This window comes from Scyliorhinus canicula, chromosome 15, assembly GCF_902713615.1.
Source record: "Scyliorhinus canicula chromosome 15, sScyCan1.1, whole genome shotgun sequence".
NCBI lineage: Eukaryota > Metazoa > Chordata > Chondrichthyes > Carcharhiniformes > Scyliorhinidae > Scyliorhinus > Scyliorhinus canicula.
The window spans coordinates 635,446-647,850 of record NC_052160.1 but is presented as its reverse complement, the minus strand read 5'-3'; positions in this window follow the sequence as shown (position 1 = coordinate 647,850).

Sequence of the window (12,405 nt, the reverse complement as noted above, 5' to 3'; positions counted from 1 at the left end):
CAGTTATCGTGGTCCGCGTAGATACCGACAACATAGGGAGAACAAGGGGCCTTTGCTGTTTGTGGTTTATAGAAATGATTTAGGTATGAGTGTAGGAGGATTGATCAGTAAGTTTGCAGATGATACAAAAATTGAAGGGGGATTGGTAAATAATGAGGAGGATAGCCTTTGAATACAGAAAGATATAGACGGGATGATAGTGGCAATCCAAATAAGTGTGAGGTGATGCTCTTGGGCAGGACAAAAAAGGCAAGGGAATACAGGATAAATGACAGGACCCTGGGAAGCACCGAGGGTCAGAGGAACCTTGGTGTGCATGCACACCCATCCCTTAAGCAGCAGAGAAGGTGGATACAGTGGTTAAGAAGGCAGATGGTATACTTGCCTTTATTAGCCGAGGCAAAGAGTTTCAGAGCAGGGAGGTTATGCTGGAATTGTACAAAACGTTGGTTAGGCCACAGCTGGAGTATTGTGTGCAGTTCTGGAATCCACACTATAGGAGGGACTAGAAAGGGTGCAGAGGAGATTTACCAGGATGTTGCCTGGGCTGGAGAGTGTTAATTATCTCTGTGGGTAGAGTTGAGGAATCGCAAAGGTGAAAAGATCCTGATGGGAGTTGTGTACAGGCCCCCTAGCAGTAGTCAGGATGTGGGGCAGAACATAAATCAGGAGACAGAAAAGGTGTATAAAAAAGGCAATATTACAATAATCATGGGGGACTTCAATATGCAGGTTGGTAGTGGATCCCAAGAAAAAGAATTTGTGGAATGTTTAAGAGATGGTTTTTTGGAGCAGCTTGTGACAGAGCCTAATGGGAACAGGCAATTCTGGATTTGGTGATGTATAATGAGGCAGACTTGATTAGGGAACTTAAGGTGAAGGAACCCTTAGGGAGCAGTGACCATAATATGATAGAATTTACCCTGCAGTTTGAGGGGGAGAAGCTGCAATCAGATGTAACAGTATTATAATTAAATAAGGGTAACTACAAAGACAGGAGGGAGGAGCTGGCCAGAGTTGATTGGAGAAGGAGCACGGAAGGCAGTGGAACAGCAATAGCAGGAATTTTTGGGGGTTATTGGGGAGGCACAACAGAAATTCATCCCAAGGAGGAGGAAACATGCTAAGGGGAGGACAAGGCATCCATGGCTGACTAGGGATGTCAAGGACAGCATAAAAGCAAAAGGAAAAAGCATACAAAGTGGCGAGGATTAGTGGGAACCCAGAGGATTGGGAAGCTTTCAAAAGCAAGGAGACAACTAAAAAAAACAACAAGGGGGGGAGGGAGAAGATGAAATAGGAGTGTCAGCTATCTAGTAATATAAAAGAAGATAGGAAGAGTTTTTTTCAAATATATAAAAAGGTAAGAGAGGCAAGAATGGACATTAAGGCTGGAGAAGAAGTAATGGGGAACAAAGAAATGGCAGAGGAACCGAATAGTTACTTTACATAGCACATAGAACAGTACAGCACAGAACAGGCCCTTCGGCCCTCGATGTTGTGCCGAGCAATGATCACCCTACTTAAACCCACGTAACCCGTATACCCGTAACCCAACAATCCCCCCCATTAACCTTACACTACGGGCAATTTAGCATGGCCAATCCACCTAACCCGCACATCTTTGGACTGTGGGAGGAAACCGGAGCACCCGGAGGAAACCCACGCACACACAGGGAGGACGTGCAGACTCCACACAGACAGTGACCCAGCCGGGAATCGAACCTGGGACCCTGGAGCTGTGAAGCATTGATGCTAACCACCATGCTACCGTGAGGCCCCTAATCATTTTTTAAAATCATTTTTTAATCATTCTTCACGGCAGAAGGCACCAGTGGGATGCCAGAGCTCCAGGAGACTCGGGGAAAGAGGCGAGTGCAGCGACCAACATTCCGAAATGGATAAATCCTGGACCTGATGGACTACACCCTAGAATTCTGAACGAGATAGCGAAGGAGATTGTGTCGGCATTGGTGATGATAGATCATAGAAAGAAATACAGCACAGAACAGGCCCTTCGGCCCACGATGTTGTGCCAAACCTTTGTCCTAGATTAATCATAGATGATCATAGAATTTACAGTGCAGGAGGCCATTCGGCCCATCGAGTCTGCACCGGCTCTTGGAAAGAGCACCCTACCCAAGGTCAACACTTCCACACTATCCCCATTACCCAGTAACCCCACCCAACACTAAGGGCAATTTATCATGGCCAATCCACCTAACCTGCACGTAGTGTCTCCCACCCATCCTCCTCCTCTAACCAAAAAAAAGTTCTGTCCGTCGGATTGCTAAACTAACAAGTTTTTTTGGGGGGTTTTGTTTTAAGTTTTCAGTAGTTGGGAAGTTCAGTGGGAATGGAGGTTAGGGCAGTTGAATGTTCCTCCTGCAGAATGTGGGAGGAAAGGGTCACCTCGAGTGTCCCTGCTGACTACATCTGCGGGAAGTGCACCCAACTCCAGCACCTCGAGAACCGAGTTAGGGACCTGGATGAACTTCGGATCATTCGGGAGGCGGATAGGGTTATTGAGAGGAGTTATAGGGAGGTAGTCACACCTCAGGTAAAAGAAGAAGGTAGATGGGTTACCATCAGGGGAGGGAGAGGGAACCAGCAGGCAGTGCAGGGATCCCCTGTGGTCGTTCCCCTCTATAACAAGTATACCGTTTTGGATACTGTTGCAGGGGACGACTTACCAGGGGTAAGCAATAGGGCACAGGTCTCTGGCACAGAGTCTGTCCCTGTTGCTCAGAAGAGAAGGGAGAAGAGGAACAGAGCACTTGTCATTGGGGACTCCATAGTTAGAGCAACAGACAGGAGGTTCTGTGGGAACGAAAGAGACTCACGGTTGGTGTGTTGCCTCCCAGGTGCCAGGGTTCGTGATGTCTCTGATCGTGGCTACAGGGATGGTGCAGGAGGGAGGGTTTTGGTTTCCTGGATAATTGGGGCTCATTCTGGGGTAGGTGGGACCTCTACAAACAGGATGGTCTTCACCTGAACCAGAGGGGTACCAATATCCTGGGGGGGGGGGGGGGGGGGGGGGGGAGAGATTTGCTAGTGCTCTTCCGGGGGGGGGGGGTTTAACCTAATTCAGCAGGGGGATGGGAACCTAAATTGTAGTCCCAGTGTACAGGATGTTGAGAGTAGTGAGGTCAAGGATAGGGTTAAAAGTTCGAAAGAGGGCACCGGCAAGCAAGACGCTGGTTTGAAGTGTGTCTACTTCAACGCCAGGAGCATCCGGAATAAGGTGGGTGAGCTTGCAGCATGGGTTGGTACCTGGGATCTCGATGTTGTGGCGATTTCGGAGACATGGGTAGAGCAGGGACAGGAATGGTTGTTGCAGGTTCCAGGATTTAGATGTTTCTGTAAGAAGAGAGAAGATGGCAAAAGAGGGGGGGGGGGGTGTGGCATTGTTAATCAAGGAAAGTATTACGGCGGTAGCAAGGACGTTTGAGGACTCGTCTACTGGGGTAGTATGGGCCGAGGTAAGGAACAGGAGAGGAGAGGTGACCCTGTTGGGAGTAGTCTATAGACCTCCGAATAGTTCCAGAGATGTAGAGGAAAGGATTGCAAAGATGATTCTCGACAGGAGCGAGAGTAACAGGGTAGTTGTTATGGGGGACTTTAACTTTCCAAATATTGACTGGAAATACTATAGTTCGAGTACTATAGATGGGTCACTTTTTGTGTAGTGTGTGCAGGAGGGTTTCTGACACAGTATGTAGACAGGCCAACAAGGGGCGAGGCCACATTGGATTTGGTACTGGGTAATGAACCCGGCCAGGTGTTAGATTTAGATGTAGGTGAGCACTTTGGTGATAGTGATCACAATTCAGTTATGTTTACTTTAGCAATGGGCAGGGATAAGTATATACCGCAAGGCAAGAATTATAGCTGGGGGAAAGGCAATTATGATGCTATTCGGCAAGATTTAGGATGTATAGGATGGGGAAGGAAACTGCAGGGGATGGGTACAATCGAAATGTGGAGCTTTTTCAAGGAACAGCTACTGCGTGTCCTTGATAAGTATGTACCTGCCAGGCAGGGAGGAAGTTGTCGAGCAAGGGAACCGTGGTTTACTAAGGAAGTTGAAGACTTGTCAAGAGGAAGAAGAAGGCTTATGTTAGGATGAGACATGAAGGCTCAGTTAGGGCACTTGAGAGTTACAAGTTAGCCAGGAAGGACCTAAAGGGAGAGTTAAGAAGAGCGAGGAGTGGACACGAAAAGTCGTTGGCGGATAGGATCAAGGAAAACCCTAAGGCTTTCTATAGGTATATCAGGAACAAAAGAATGACTAGAGTAAGATTAGGGCCAATCAAGGATAGTAGTGGAAAGTTGTGTGTGAAATCAGAGGAGATAGGGGAAGTGTTAAATGGATATTTCTTGTCAGTGTTTACACTGGAGAAAGACAATGTTGTCGAGGAGAATACTTGGGTTCAGTCGACCAGGCTAGATGGAATTGAGGTTCACAAGGAGGAGGTGTTAGCAATTTTGGAAAATATAAAAATAGGTAAGTCCCCTGGGCCAGATGGGATTTATCCTAGGATTCTCTGGGAAGCCAGGGAGGAGATTGCAGAGCCGTTGTCCTTGATCTTTATGTCGTCTTTGTCGACAGGAATAGTGCCGGAAGACTGGAGAATAGGAAATGTTGTCCCCTTGTTCAAGAAGGGGAGTAGAGACAATCCTGGTAATTATAGACCTGTGAGCCTTACTTCGGTTGTGTGTAAAATGTTGGAAAAGGTTATAAGAGATAGGGTTTATAATCATCTTGAAAAGAACAAGTTGATTAGCGATAGTCAACACGATTTTGTGAAGGGTAGGTCATGCCTCACAAACCTTGAGTTTTTGAGAAGGTGACCAAACAGGTGGATGAGGGTAAAGCGGTTGATGTGGTGTATATGGATTTCAGTAAGGCATTTGATAAGGTTCCCCACGGTAGGCTATTGCAGAAAATAAGGAAGTATGGGATTGAAGGTGATTTAGCAGTTTGGATCAGTAATTGGCTAGCTGAAAGAAAACAGAGGGTGGTGGTTGATGGCAAATGTTCATCCTGGAGTTCAGTTACTAGTGGTGTACCGCAAGGATCTGTTTTGGGGCCACTGCTGTTTGTCATTTTTATAAATGACCTAGAAGAGGGTGTAGAAGGATGGGTTAGTAAATTTGCAGATGACACGAAGGTCGGTGGAGTTGTGGATATTGCTGAAGGATGTTATAGGATACAGAGGGACATAGATAAGCTGCAGAGCTGGGCTGAGGTGGGAGATGGAGTTTAATGCGGAAAAGTGTGAGGTGGTTCACTTTGGAAGGAGTAACAGGAATGCAGAGTACTGGGCTAATGGCAAGATTCTTGGTAGTGTGGATGAACAGAGAGATCTCGGCATCCAGGTACATAAATCCCTGAAAGTTGCCACCCAGGTTAATAGGGCTGTTCAGAAGGCATATGGTGTGCTAGCCTTTATCAGTAGGGAGATTGAGTTTCGGAGCCACAAGGTCATGCTGCAGCTGTACATAACTCTGGTGCGGCCGCTCCTGGAGTACTGCGTGCAGTTCTGGTCAACACATTATTGGAACGATGTGGAAGCTTTGGAAAGGGTTCAGAGGAGATTTACTAGGATGTTGCCTGGTATGGAGGGAAGGTCTTACGAGGAAAGGCTCAGGAACTTGAGGTTGTTTTCGTTAGAGAGGAGAAGGCTGAGAGGTGACTTAATAGAGACATACAAGATAGTCAGAGGGTTAGATAGGGTGGACAGTGAGAGTCTCTTTCCTCGGATGGTGATGACCAACACGAAGGGACATAGCTTTAAATTGAGGGGTGGTAGATATAGGACAGATGTCAGAGGCAGTTTCTTTACTCGGAAAGTAGTAGGGGTGTGGAACGCCCTGCCTGCAACAGTAGTAGACTCGCCAACTTTAAGGGCATTTAAGTGGTCACTGGATAGACATATGGATGAAAATGGAATAGTGTAGGTCAGATAGGCTTCAGATGGTTTCACAGGTCGGCGCAACATCGAGGGCCGAAGGGCCCGTACTGCGCTGTAATGTTCTATGTTCTATCTTCGGAATGTGGGAGGAAACCGGAGCACCCGGAGGAATCCCACGCACACACAGGGAGGATGTGCAGATTCTGCACAGACAATGACCCAAGCCGGAATTGAACCTGGGACCCTGGAGCTGTGAATCAATTGTGCTATCCACTATGCTACAGTGCTGCCCTTAAGAACAAATTAATCTACACTCCATCATTCTACCGTAATCCATGTACCTATCCAATAGCCGATGGAAAGTCCCTAATGTTTCCGACTCAACTACTTCCACAGGCAGTGCATTCCATGCCCCCACTACTCTCTGGGTAAAGAACCTACCTCTGACATCCCCCCTATATCTTCCACCATTTACCTTAAATTTATGTCCCCTTGTAATGGTTTGTTCCACCCGGGGAAAAAGTCTCTGACTGTCTATCTATTCCCCTGATCATCTTTTCAGGAATCACTGTAGGCAGGAAGGGTCCCAGAGGACTGGAAAGTGGCTAATGTAACACCACTGATTAAGAAGGGAGGGAGGGAGGCAGAAGACGGGAAATTATAGGCCGGTTATCCTGACTTCGGTCATTGGTAAGATTTTAGAGTATTATTAAAGATGAGATCGTGGAGTACATGGAAGTGCATGGGTAAAGTAGGACTGAGTCAGCACAGCTTCATCAAGTGAAGGTCATGTCTGACAAATCTGTTAGTATACTTTGAGGGCAGTGATTAAGGAACTTTCTTTGTCCCATCATTTGGAGGGAGCTGGTGGTCATCTTAGGTGGACTTGGACCTAGGAGTATATCATAAGGACAAGATGACTCATCGTGGTGGAAATGGTCGATTTGAGGGTAAAGGGGCGGGGGGGGGGGGGGGGGGGGGGGGGGGGGTGAGTGATTCCCGACAAGACTAGTTACCTCGAATGTGCAGGGCCTAGGGGAAGCCCCTGAAAAGCAGGGTAGCATAGTGGTTAGCATCAATGCTTCACAGCTCCAGGGTCCCAGGTTCGATTCCCGGCTGGGTCACTGTCTGTGCGGAGTCTGCACGTCCTCCCCGTGTGTGCGTGGGTTTCCTCCGGGTGCTCCGGTTTCCTCCCACAGTCCAAAGATGTGCGGGTTAGGTGGATTGGCCATGCTAAATTGCCCGTAGTGTTCTAATAAGTAAGGTTAAGGGGGAGTTGTTGGGTTGCGGGTATAGGGTGGATACGTGGGGTTGAGTAGGGTGATCATTGCTCGGCACAACATCGAGGGCCGAAGGGCCTGTTCTGTGCTGTACTGTTCTAATTCTAAAAAGGGCAAGAGTTTTCTTTCATCTAAAGAATCTAGGAGCAGTCGGTGTTTTTTTTTTTAAAAGAGGCTAGCATCAGTGCCACAATCGATTCCAATGAGAAACGGTGCGGGATTTAGATGGGTCCGTGATTGACACTCGGGAGGCTGACAAGCCGCGCACACACACACACACGCAAACACTACGCTCCCCCCCACACACACACACTACGCTCCCCCCACACACACACACACACTACGCTCCCCCCCACACACACACACACTACGCTCCCCCCCACACACACACACACTACGCTCCCCCACACACACACACACTACGCTCCCCCACACACACACTACGCTCCCCCCCCCCACACACACACTACGCTCCCCCCCACACACACACACTACGCTCCCCCCCACACCCACACACACACACACACACACTACGCTCCCCCCCCACACGCACACACTACGCTCCCCCCCACACACACACACTACGCTCCCCCCCACACACACACACTACGCTCCCCCCCACACACACACACTACGCTCCCCCCCACACACACACACTACGCTCCCCCCCACACACACACACTACGCTCCCCCCCACACACACACACTACGCTCCCCCCCCACACACACACACTACGCTCCCCCCCACACACACACACTACGCTCCCCCCCCACACACACACTACGCTCCCCCCCCACACACACACTACGCTCCCCCCCACACACACACACACTATGCTCCCCCCCACACACACACACTACGCTCCCCCCCCACACGCACACACTACGCTCCCCCCCCACACGCACACTATGCTCCCCCCCCACACACACACTACGCTGCCCCCCCACACACACACTACGCACCCCCCCCCCCACACCACACACACACACACGCTTCCCCCCCCCACACACACACACACTACGCTCCCCCCCACACACACACTACGCACCCCCCCACACACACACTACGCACCCCCCCCACACACACACACTACGCACCCCCCCCACACACACACACTACGCACCCCCCCCACACACACACACTACGCACCCCCCCCACACACACCACTACGCACCCCCCCCACACACACACACTACGCACCCCCCCCCCCACACACACACACTACGCACCCCCCCCCACACACACACTACGCACCCCCCCACACACACACACACACTACGCACCCCCCCACACACACACACTACGCACCCCCCCCACACACACACACTACGCTCCCCCCCCACACACACACACTACGCACCCCCCCACACACACACTACGCACCCCCCCACACACACACTACGCACCCCCCCACACACACACTACGCACCCCCCCACACTACACACCCCCACACACACCCCCACACACACTACGCTCCCCCCACACACAATACGCTCCCCCCACACACACACAATACGCTCCCCCCACACACACACACACAATACGCTCCCCCCACACACACACACACACACACACACACAATACGCTCCCCCCACACACACACACACACACACAATACGCTCCCCCCACACACACACACAATACGCTCCCCCCACACACACACAATACGCTCCCCCCACACACACACAATACGCTCCCCCCACACACACAATACGCTCCCCCCACACACACACACACACACACACAATACGCTCCCCCCACACACACACAATACGCTCCCCCCACACACACACACAATACGCTCCCCCCACACACACACACAATACGCTCCCCCCACACACACACAATACGCTCCCCCCACACACACACACAGTACGCTCCCCCCACACACACACACAATACGCTCCCCACACACACACACAATACGCTCCCCCCACACACACACACACAATACGCTCCCCCCACACACACACACACAATACGCTCCCCCCACACACACAATACGCTCCCCCCACACACACACACACAATACGCTCCCCACACACACACACACACACAATACGCTCCCCCCACACACACACACACACACAATACGCTCCCCCCACACACACACACAATACGCTCCCCCCACACACACACACAATACGCTCCCCCCACACACACACACAATACGCTCCCCCCACACACACACACACACACACACAATACGCTCCCCCCACACACACACACACAATACGCTCCCCCCACACACACACACAATACGCTCCCCCCACACACACACACACAATACGCTCCCCCCACACACACAATACGCTCCCCCCACACACACACACACACAATACGCTCCCCCCACACACACACAATACGCTCCCCCCACACACACACAATACGCTCCCCCCACACACACACAATACGCTCCCCCCACACACACAATACGCTCCCCCCACACACACACACACAATACGCTCCCCCCACACACACACACACAATACGCTCCCCCCACACACACACAATACGCTCCCCCCACACACACACACACAATACGCTCCCCACACACACACACACACAATACGCTCCCCCCACACACACACAATACGCTCCCCCCGCACACACACACACAATACGCTCCCCCACACACACACACACACACACACACACACACACAATACGCTCCCCCCACACACACACACACAATACGCTCCCCCCACACACACACACACAATACGCTCCCCCCACACACACACACACAATACGCTCCCCCCACACACACACACACAATACTCTCCCCCCACACACACACAATACTCTCCCCCCACACACACACACACAATACTCTCACCCCACACACAATACTCTCACCCCACACACAATACTCTCCCCCCACACACAATACTCTCCCCCCACACACACACACACACAATACTCTCCCCCCACACACACACACTACGCTCCACACACACACACACACACACACACACTACGCTCCCCATTACCAGTGCAGTAGATAACGGGGAGCCGATGGATGTGGTATATCTGGATTTCCAGAAAGCCTTTGACAAGGTGCCACACAAAAGGTTGCTGCATAAGATAAAGATGCTTGGCATTAAGGGTAAAGTAGTAGCATGGATAGAGGATTGGTTAATTAATAGAAAGCAAAGAGTGGGGATTAATGGGTGTTTCTCTGGTTGGTAATCAGTAGCTAGTGGTGTCCCTCAGGGATCCGTGTTGGGCCCACAATTGTTCACAATTTACATAGATGATTTGGAGTTGGGGACCAAGGGCAATGTGTCCAAGTTTGCAGATGACACTAAGATGAGTGGTAAAGCGAAAAGTGCAGAGGATACTGGAAGTCTGCAGAGGGATTTGGATAGGTTAAGTGAATGGGCTAGGGTCTGGCAGATGGAATACAATGTTGACAAATGTGAAGTTATCCATTTTGGTAGGAATAACAGCAAACGGGAATATTATTTAAACGATAAAATATTAAAGCATGCCGCTGTTCAGAGAGACTTGGGTGTGCTAGTGCACGAGTCACAGAAGGTTGGTTTACAAGTGCAACAGGTGATTAAGAAGGCAAATGGAATTTTGTCCTTCATTGCTAGAGGGATGGAGTTTAAGACTAGGGAGGTTATGTTGCAATTGTATAAGGTGTTAGTGCGGCCACACCTGGAGTATTGTGTTCAGTTTTGGTCTCCTTACTTGAGAAAGGACGTACTGGCGCTGGAGGGTGTGCAGAGGAGATTCACTAGGTTAATCCCAGAGCTGAAGGGGTTGGATTATGAGGAGAGGTTGAGTAGACTGGGACTGTACTCGTTGGAATTTAGAAGGATGAGGGGGGATCTTATAGAAACATTTAAAATTATGAAGGGAATAGATAGGCTAGATGCGGGCAGGTTGTTTCCACTGGCGGGTGACAGCAGAACTAGGGGACATAGCCTCAAAATAAGGGGAAGTAGATTTAGGACTGAGTTTAGGAGGAACTTCTTCACCCAAAGGGTTGTGAATCTATGGAATTCCTTGCCCAGTGAAGCAGTTGAGGCTCCTTCATTACATGTTTTTAAGGTAAAGATAGATAGTTTTTTGAAGAATAAAGGGATTAAGGGTTATGGTGTTCGGGCCGGAAAGTGGAGCTGAGTCCACAAAAGATCAGCCATGATCTCATTGAATGGCGGAGCAGGCTCGAGGGGCCAGATGGCCTACTCCTGCTCCTAGTTCTTATGTTCTTATGTTCTTATGCAAGATGTCTGTTTCTATTTCAGTGAATTCCAGTCTTTCTTCCCAAATTATTCTTTAGAGAGAGTTTGGAACAGTTAATAATCGGCCTTCAAGTGGGCAGGCAAATCTCCGAGGGATAGACAGTCAGGGGGTCTCGTGCTGCCTAACCTGATATTTTATTACTGGCTGCTAATGCAGAGATGGTGTGGGGCCCCGGGGTCTAGCTGGGTGCAGATGGAGTCTGGGTCGTGTAGGGGGTTCAGTTTGGGTGCTGGTGACGGCGTCACTTCCATTCGCACCGACAACGTACTAGTCAAAATCGCTGGTTGTCTCCACTTTAAAAATAGAGAGACAACTCAGTCAACGTTTTAAACTGGGGTCAGTATCAAGGATGGTCCCCATTTATGCTAACCACCTTTTTGAACTGGCGAGGTTGGATGTCACATTCGAGGTGTGGAAGGGATTGGAGAGATTACGTTCCCTATTCCCGGAGAGGTGGTGTGCCAGCCTGGAGGAACGTTCCCTATTCCCGGAGAGGTGGTGTGCCAGCCTGGAGGAACGTTCCCTATTCCCGGAGAGGTGGTGTGCCAGCCTGGAGGAACTGAAAGAGAAGTTTGGGCTCTGGGACCCGGATTCGTTTAGGTCCCTTCAAGTACGGAATTTTGTTCGACAAACGTACCCGTTAATCCCACAGGTGCTATCATCCTATGGAAAGTGTTGGGGTGCGGTCCTTTTTTCTTTGGGGGGGGGGGGGGGGGGTTATGCAATTTAGTTTGTTGTTTTCTTAATGTTGTATTTATTTTTGTACTTTATATCAACTCAAAGGTTAATAAAAATATATATTTTATAATTATTTTAGGAGGTAATGAGGAATTTAGACAAAGGAGAAACTGGATGTGATCTATTTAGATTTCCAGAAGGCCTGTAACAGGAGGCTGCTAAATAGGATAAGCCAATGGTGTTCGGCGTTAAGATCCTGGCATGGATAGA